This window comes from Mustela lutreola, chromosome 4 (assembly GCF_030435805.1).
Source record: "Mustela lutreola isolate mMusLut2 chromosome 4, mMusLut2.pri, whole genome shotgun sequence".
Taxonomy (NCBI): Eukaryota; Metazoa; Chordata; class Mammalia; order Carnivora; family Mustelidae; genus Mustela; species Mustela lutreola.
The window spans coordinates 79,574,019-79,583,083 of NC_081293.1; the positions used below are offsets into that span (position 1 = coordinate 79,574,019).

At 40.9% G+C, this 9,065-nt stretch overlaps 1 pseudogene; it reads right to left on the bottom strand.

The window, feature by feature from the left end:
- Window positions 1–7,420: 7,420 nt before the first annotated feature.
- LOC131830346 (glyceraldehyde-3-phosphate dehydrogenase-like) lies at window positions 7,421–8,404 on the bottom strand (annotated as a pseudogene).
- Between the last annotated feature and the right edge of the window lie 661 nt (window positions 8,405–9,065).

The window sequence follows — 9,065 nt, forward strand, 5'->3', positions numbered from 1 at the left end:
AGTTGACCCTGTTAAGATAAAATTTACCAATCGAACTAACCACCTCAGTTCAACAGTTCTACGAGTTTTAACAAGTGAAGATGTAACGATCTTCCCAGTCAAGAAGAGAGTTTCCATGGCCCCTGAAAGTTCCCTCTTGCCCCTTTGCTGTGATACCCATTCTCACTCCAAGCTCCATGCAACCGCTGGGTCTTGGCATCATTAAAGATTAATGTTGCTGAAGAGTGTCCCATATGGGTATACCACCGTCTATATCCAAAGCAGTGTGGTAAGTGCTACAGATGGGGGCTTCTCTCCAAGAAGCTACCCAGGGCGCAGGAGTGTTGCATATCCTATACCTGTTCCGGATGCATTCATTTCTCTCAGAAAATGGACTTTTCGGTGCCAGGGTGTTAGTCTTTCAATAACCCTCTTCCCTGCAGCTTGTTGGAAACAGTTACAGATTTGGGGGCTCTCTGCTTCTATACTCAATGCATATTCTCTGCTTAAAATTTAACACAGTCTTTTGTTCTTGTTTTACTTCAGCAACATTCGGAAAAACCTAAAAATCTCTTCAGTCATTCCTACAGATAGTTAATAATCTCCTTTTTCATGTGGTGTTAATTGCCTTAAGAGGATAACAGGATTTTAAAAAATTCTGGCGGTATCTACTTTACCACACATCTCTCAGATTGTTTTGTCCTTATGTGTTAAGGGAATTTTACCTCTATAAGAACAATCAGCTTAGAAGTTAAAGAGTAGTAAGAAATGAAAAATCAGTACCATTTTATCAGCAAGATAAATTTGCTTTTTCACTTAAAAATCCTGAAATATATATATATATATATATATATATATATATATTTAAAAGGATTTTATTTATTTATTTGACAGATGGAGATAGCAAGTAGGCAGAGAAGCAGGCAGAGAGAGAAGGGAAGCAGGCTCCCTGCTGAGCAGAGAGCCCAAGGAGGGCTTGATCCCAGCACCCTGGGATCATGACCTGAGCGGAAGGCAGAGGCTTTAACCCACTGAGCCACCCAGGCGCCCCCTGAATATATATTTTAAAGCTTTATAAAAACGAAAATAAAAAGAAAAGTGCTACAGGTGTTTGGTTCAACTCTTTGTCAACCAAGAAATAATTCACTGAGAATTCGAGCAAACAGGCATTTATTTGGGCAATGAGAATTGCAATTTGGGAGACAAATTCAGGCAGGAACTTGAACATGCTCTGAGGAAGACAAGGAGGGGAGAGAGCTGTAAAGTTAAAAGGTCATGAGTGCTGTTATCCTGTAGGTCCTCTATGCAAAATAGGAATTGAAAGTATGTTAATTGGGCTTGATTGAAGTAATAGATAAATGAAGGGTTGAAATTGGTCAAATCAAGCTGCCTCCTTTCAAAGTGAAGAATCTGAAAGATTCAGGTGTCTTGATGATGAGGGAATTAAGTCCAGGCTGAGGGCTTGCAGCTGGCAAAAAGTTTGTGGTTCCTGGGCACCCGGGTGGCTCAGTGGGTTAAGCCTCTGCCTTTGGCTCAGGTCATGATCTCAGGTTCCTGGGATCCAGTCCCGCATCGGGATCTCTGCTCAGCAGGGAGCCTGCTTCCCTTCTCTCTCTGCCTGCCTCTCTGCCTACTTGTGGTCTCTGTCTGTCAAATAAATAAATAAAATCTTAAAAAAAAAAAAAAGAAGAAGAACTAGGCTTAGCTAGTCCTGCTTGCTCCATTTTGAAATATTGTATGCCTTTCTATGTCAGCTCCGATTGTGCCATGTTTTTTTTTTTAAAGATTTTATTTATTTATTTGACAGAGATCACAAGTAGGCAGAGAGGCAGGCAGAGAGAGAGAGGAGGAAGCAGGCTCCCTGCCGAGCAGAGAGCCGGATGCAGGGCTCGATCCCAGGACCCCGAGATCATGACCCGAGCCGAAGGCAGCAGCTTAACCCACTGAGCCACCCAGGCGCCCCCAATTGTGCCATGTTGAATTTTATTTTGAAAGTAAACTAGGAAAGAAAACAAGTCAGAGACTCATTTTATATATACATACATTCATGTGTTTGTATAGGCATTTTATATATGTAATATATATAAAATATGGGTTTATTTAAATATATATAATATAAAATATATATAAAATATGGGTTTATTTTTTCAAATACCATGATCTTGAATTACATCTTTTCCTCCATTTTAGAAGAATTTTTAGATATATTCCTGATTGTGTTTTGATTATCTCCTCCTTGGTTTTTGTGATTATATGCCTATCTCCTGGTTTGATTATTCAGTTGAGGACCAGAGCAAACTTACTTTCTCAGTTGTTATTCGAATTTAAAATATCAGTTGTCTAAGAATCCTTTTCATGGCTTTTGCTACTTTACATTCATTAAATCCACAACTTCAGCTGTAGCTGGTAAATATTTCTTGATACAAGGATAAACATGGTTTTCAGAGTCAGTATTTTCACCATATGCTCTTTCATCTGATGAGGGATGTCATTACAGTATCACTGTTTGAGGCAAGGACTCTATTCCACCCCACAGTTTCTAAGAGTGATTTGAATGAATAAGTTGGTTTTTTGCTTGTTTTGTTTTTTTAAAGATTTTATTTATTTATTTGACAGAGACAGAGATCACAGGTAGGCAGAGAGGCAGGCAGAGAGAGAAGGGGAAGCAGGATCCCCCTGAGCACAGAGCCCTATTCAGGCTCTATCCCAGGACCCTGAGATTATGACCCAAGCGAAGGCAGAGGCTTAACCCACTGAGGCACCCAGGCACCCTGGGTAAGTTATTTTTTAAAGGCTATCCTCCCTCCTTCACCCTACCCCTTTTAATCCCCAGTATTAATACTCTGATTCATTCCATGTGTACTTTATGCCAGGCTAGGCATATAGGGGTGAACATGGAATTTACATTCCACCAGGAAGAGACAAGCAGTAAGCAAATTGATAAACCAGAAAAGCATCGAGTAGTGTGGTAAGTACTGTAATGACACTACTACAAAGCCGAATGTTAGGGGGTACCGAGAAAAGGCATCATTAGTTTGAGTGGTTAGAGAAGGACCCTCTGAGGAGGCGACATTTAAGCAGAGACCTGAATGAGAAGTCTTGACAAAATGGAGATCACCTCAGATAGGACTGATCTTGACTTTCACTCCACTCTGGTCACAACAGATCATCTTTCTATCCATCAAACAGACCAAGCTTGTATTTTCTCCATGGCATTTATGACTACCTAGAACAATCTGATTTGCTTGCCTATTTATTTCTGTGTCCCCTCTCTTGAATACTGTCTTCATACAGGCTGACATGAAATCTGCTCCTCAGATGGTGGAAGCTGGGCAAGTGTGCAAATAGAGACCCACCTACCATTAGTCTAAATATTTATTTTTTAAAAGATTTTATTTATTTGACAGAGAGAGAGAGAGAGCACACAAGCAGGGGGAGTGGCAGGCAGACAAAGAGGGTGAAGCAGACTACCCTGATGAACAAGAAGCCCCATGTGGGGCTTGATCCAGGACCCTGGGATCATGACCCGAGTCAAAGGGAGACTCTCAGCTGACTGAGCCATCCAGGTGCTCCTAATTATTTAAAAGTTAAGGGCACCTGGGTGGCTCAGTGGATTAAAGCCCCTGCCTTCGGCTCAGGTCATGATCCCAGGGTCCTGGTATTGAGTCCCGAATCAGGTCTCTGCTCAGCAGGGAGCCTGCTTCCTCCTCTCTCTCTGCCTGCCTCTCTGCCTACTTGTGATCTCTGTCTGTCAAATAAATAAATAAGTAAAATATTTTTTAAAAAGTTATAAGTCAGCCTAATACACTGTTAACTCCTCCTCCACTGTTAACTGTTACAATCACTATTTTTGACAAGTAAACATTTATAATGACAAAATAAAAATGTTTGTATATAAATGAAAGGTGACAAAATATAAAAGATGACAGTACTTAATTATTGTATCTATCTAGGTATAATGTTGATTGGCTGATGATTGTGAATGAGTAATAAGGACGTATAGAGCTAAAAAGAAGAAAAAAAGACTTGTAGAGTTAATGCATTCTATATATATTTTTTCCATAAAATTTTGCCTTCATTTCAGCAAAATTACCAATCACGTTATTTCACCCAAATTTTCATAAATTGTGTTCTATTGACAAAAATGATCAAATTAAAAAATAAAATTTTATTCTATTCCAAGTATACAAAAATTGAATATATTTTCATAAAAATATTAATTAAGTAAAAAGCCAATGCATTTTATTTTTCATTTGTTTTCAACAGTTATCTTTTTTCTTTTTTTTTAAGATTTTATTTATTTATTTGAGAGAGAGAGAGAGAGAGAGCACATGTGAGAGAGAGCACAAGCAAAGGGAGTGGCAGAGGGAGAGGGAGAAGCAGGCTCCTGGCTAACCAGGGAGCCCCATGTGGGGCTCAGTCCCAGGACATGACCCAAGCCGAAGGCAGATGCTTAACCAGCTGAGCCACCCAGGCACCTCAACAGTTATCTTTCTTTTAAGAAGGCAAAATATATTATAATTAACGACAAATTTTTAAATAAGATTAAATAAAGTTGACGTTTTAAATTTTTTGTAAATATTACTACCTTATTAAATATTTTCCCAAGGGACACCTGGGTAGCTCAGTCAGTAAATTAATTACCTGACTTCAGCTCAGGTCCTGATCTCAGGGTCCTAGGATGGAGCCCCCTCTTGTGCTCCCTGCTCAGTGGGCAGTCTACTTGTGCCTCTCTCTCCCTCTTCCCCCTCCCCTGCTCATCTTCTCTCTTTCTCTCTCTCTCTGTCAAATAAATAAATAATTAAATAGGAAAACTTTTTGCACAAAAAATTGTGAGTTGGATATTCAGAAGCTTGTCATTCAATGTCCCTCTAGTTGCCAATGTATAGAATCTGTATTACCCTTCATTCATGTTACATTTATTTCTACCTTTTTTCAAATTTATGTGTCATATGAATTATTTAATACTGTAAACAGTCTTGAGCTATCATATCCAATTGTTGAGAACATTTTGCTGGTTCATGAGTACATCCAGACCTATGAAGTAGAAAACAAAAGGAAACAACAAGGTACCTTTGGAACTACTTAGAAATAACACTTCATTATGCAAAGTCTGTTATGTTCATGCAGTCTGAGAGGAAGAACGTGACAAGTTAATTACTTTGTCTTTTCTTTCTTGCCTAAGCCCTTTTACATACAAATCTTCCTTACACTCTGACACAGGGTCCAAAAGCAGTACAACTCATAAGTCTTCCCTGCATTCAAACAGGGTTTTCTTTTAGTTGGGGACACAGGACAAAAGACCTGTTTCCCTGACACTTAAACACACAAATCAGAGATTGGATTTTTAGGCTCACAGGTTATGCCACAGCAGGGCTAAAAGGCAGATTTTGAGAGACAGCCTCCCACATTTTTTTAAAAAAGATTTTTATTTACTTATTTGACAGAGAGAGAGAGAGAGAGAGAGACAATGAGAAAGGGAATACAAGCAGGGGGAGTGGGAGAGGGGCAAACAGTCTGCCCACTGAGCAGGGAGCCCAATGCAGGCCTCAATTCTAGGACCCTAGGATCATGACCTGAGCCGAAGGCAGCCATTTAATGACTGAGCCACCCAGGCGTCCCAGCCTCCCACATTTTTAAAAAAATTTTATTTATTTATTTGACACACAGAGGAAGAGAGATCACAAGTAGGCAGAAAGGCAGACTGAGAGAGTGGGGGAAGCAGGCTCCCTGATGAGCAGAGAGCCCGCTGAGGGGCTTGATCCAGGACCCTAAGATCATGACCTGAGCAGAAGGCAGAGGTTTAACCCCCTGAGCCACCAGGCGCCCCACCTCCCACATTTTTAAGCAAATTTTAAAAATGTGTTTGTGATATGTAGGGTGCAGATCTTACCCTGGCCCAAGGGTGGTCTTGAAATCAGGGCTTTCTCATGCTTACTTCTAAATCACTCCTGTGAAGTAACATGCCTGGGGCGTGGTTGACAGTAAATATTTACTGGCTGAACAAATATGTGTAAACTGTCTCTGTTTGTATCTCCTTCCTGTTCAAGAAATGTATATCAAATGTAAGTAAATGAAAGTAGTATTGTTATAAGAATGACTTAAAAATATTCTAAAAGTAATAAAAGGTTATTCAGAAGCTTTCAATTTTTTTTTGTTTGTACATTATTTGCATCATATATCACAACACATGGGACACTATCTACCTGAAAATATATCCATTGGTGACAAATGAAATAAGATGCATGTAATGAGCAATGTCAATTCAGCATGTGAAATTTACACTTTAGTCTAGTGGCAACAAATACATGATTAGTTCAATAAACCGAGAAGTTAAATATTTGTTCTTCATATTTTGTCCCAAACAAGGTTATTACATTATTATTAATTTGAATACTCATGGTCCTGTCACTGGAAATGGCAATTATTTTTCTGGTTATTTTGAAATGCAGTCAAGGAGAACCGGGAAGTTAAAGGGGAATAAAAAAAAAAAAAAAGGATTTGGCAAGCAATTAGAATAACTACCTGATATGGCTCTAGGAACCAGCAGATGGCACTGAAGCATTTTCCTGACCCCAGAAGGCATTAAACAGTATCCCCAGGAACCGTGAAGCAGCAGCTTTTGAACTTTTTAAATTTGAAAATTGTATAAAATTATATAAACATTGGTTCATGTAATTTTGGATATATTATTAAAGGCAATAAAAGGAAGGCCTTTAAACATATAGAGACCCACAGGATTTGAAAACATTTAGATTTTCGTAGTACATGAGAATTATGCAGTCATCTGTTTAACAAACACACGAAACTGTTAAGTATGGGTGTCTTGAATCCCTTTCTCCCACCCCACCACATTCTAAGTTAATTTCCACTGAATGTTTGTTAGGGGGAGATTTTTGTGTTGAATAGGGTCCCAGAGAAGTAGAGAACTGGGCGGTGAAGTAGAGACCTAGGAAAACCAGCAAGGAGAAATTAATAGAAACATAATGACAAAGAGTTACGGGAAAATCCAGGCAAGTTTAGAAGATTGGTATGAAGGGGAAGGATTCAGCTCTCTGTGAGTTGGCTTTGGAGAATTAGGGGGTAGAGAAGAGGTTGGGCGATAAATTGAAGAACAGAGGAGCTCCATGTGTGAGATGGTATTGGATAGGAAGTAACCAGAGAAAAAAATTTTTAGATGTTTTCTTTGTGTTACATTTGTATTCTCCTTTCGGTATTCTTCTTTTTTTTGGCTGGGTAAAGTATACTTTATTGATGGTACATGACAAGGTAGGACTCTCTGAGACCTCCCCCCACCTTCTTCAGGGGTCTGGGATGAAAACTGTAGTAGAGGTCAGGAGATTCTCAGCATGTTGGGGATGAGTTGGGGTGAGAACTCTCCAGCAGCTGAGGGCCCCTCTCTTCCTCTTGCTCTCACTGGGGCTGGTGGTCCAGCAGGCTATTACTCCTTGGAGGCCACGTGAAACAGAAGGTCTACCCCCCTGTTGCTGTAGCCAAAGTAATTGTCATACCAGGAAACAAGCTTGACACAGTGGTCACTGAGAGCAATGCCAGCCCCAGCACTGAAGGTGGAAGACTAGGGGGCCCCTCTTGAAGTCACAGGAGACAAGCCTGGTCCTCAATGGAGCTCAGCATGCCCTCAAGGGTACTCTCTGATGCCTGCTTCACCACCTTCTTGATGTCATCGTACATGGCAGCTTTATCCAGGAGGCAGGTCAGATCCACCACTGACAGGTCAGGGGTGGGGATACAAGGACCATGCCAGTGAGCTTCCCATTCAGCTTACAGATGACCTCATCTACCTACTTGGTGTCAGTAGAAGCAGGGACGATGCTCTGGACAGCCCCTTGAACTTCCCAGAGGGAAGTTCATCTGAGTGTCATCTGAGTGTCAGTGATGGCATGGACTATGGTCATGAGTCCTTCCATGATGCCAAAATTGTCATGGATGACCTTGGCCAGAGGGGCCAAGGAGTTGGTGGTGTAGGAGACATTGCTAACAAAACCTTGAGGGAGTTGTCATACTTCTCATGGTTCACGCCCATCACAAACATGCGGGCATCAGCAGAAGGGGCAGAGATGATGACCCTGTTGGCCCCACCCTTCAAGTGAGGCCCAGCCTTCTCCATGGTGGTGAAAACCACAGTGGACTCCACAAAACACTGAGCACCAGCATCAACTCCATTTGATGTCGGCAAGATCTCACTCCTAGAAGTCGGAGTTGGAGTTTCTGTTGAGGACAAGTTTCCCCGTTCGCAGCCTTGACTGTGCCATTGAACTTGCCATGGGTGGAATCATACTGGAATATGTTGAGGTCGATGAAGGGGTCATTGGTGGTGACAATATCCACTTTTGCCTGAATAAAAAGCAGCCCTGACGACATGGTGTTCAATACAGCCAAATCCGTTTACTCCAACCCTCACCATCGTGTCTCGGGGAGGTGGCTGGCACTGCACCAGAGGATGCCCTTATTTGTTCAATGGAGAGGGGCAGAGAGCCTCCCTTTGGTATTCTTTTTTTTTTTTTTTAAGACTTTATTTATTTATTGGACAGAGAGAGAAAGAGATCACAAGTAGACAGAGAGGCAGGCAGAGAGAGAAGAGGAAGCAGGCTCCCTGCTGAGCAGAGAGCCTGATGCAGGGCTCGATCCCAGGACCCCAAGATCATGACCTGAGCCGAAGGCAGAGGCTTTAACCCACTGAGCCACCCAGGTGCCCCTCCTCCCTTTGGTATTCTAAAAAGACTTCTCTGAAGATTTAAGTTTATTTTCAGTTCTATATGGGAGCTGGACTAATACTTTTTTGTAGTATAACTATGCTGTATCTAGTTTCAAGACTCCATAAACCAGTTTAGTTTAATGTGGGTTATTTAAGTGTTGCAAATAAAGAAGTGAAAATACCATTATTTCCCAGTAATATGATTAAATACATACAGAAGCCAAGGACTCAGTTCTAGAGATACATGGATATAGTATGGAATATAGGAAACTAAATAGGCATGAGTATAAGCACACAGACATACACTACATGCATGTGATGTCCGTAGGTTTTTTTTTTTAAGCTTTTATATATTTGACAGAGTGAGAAA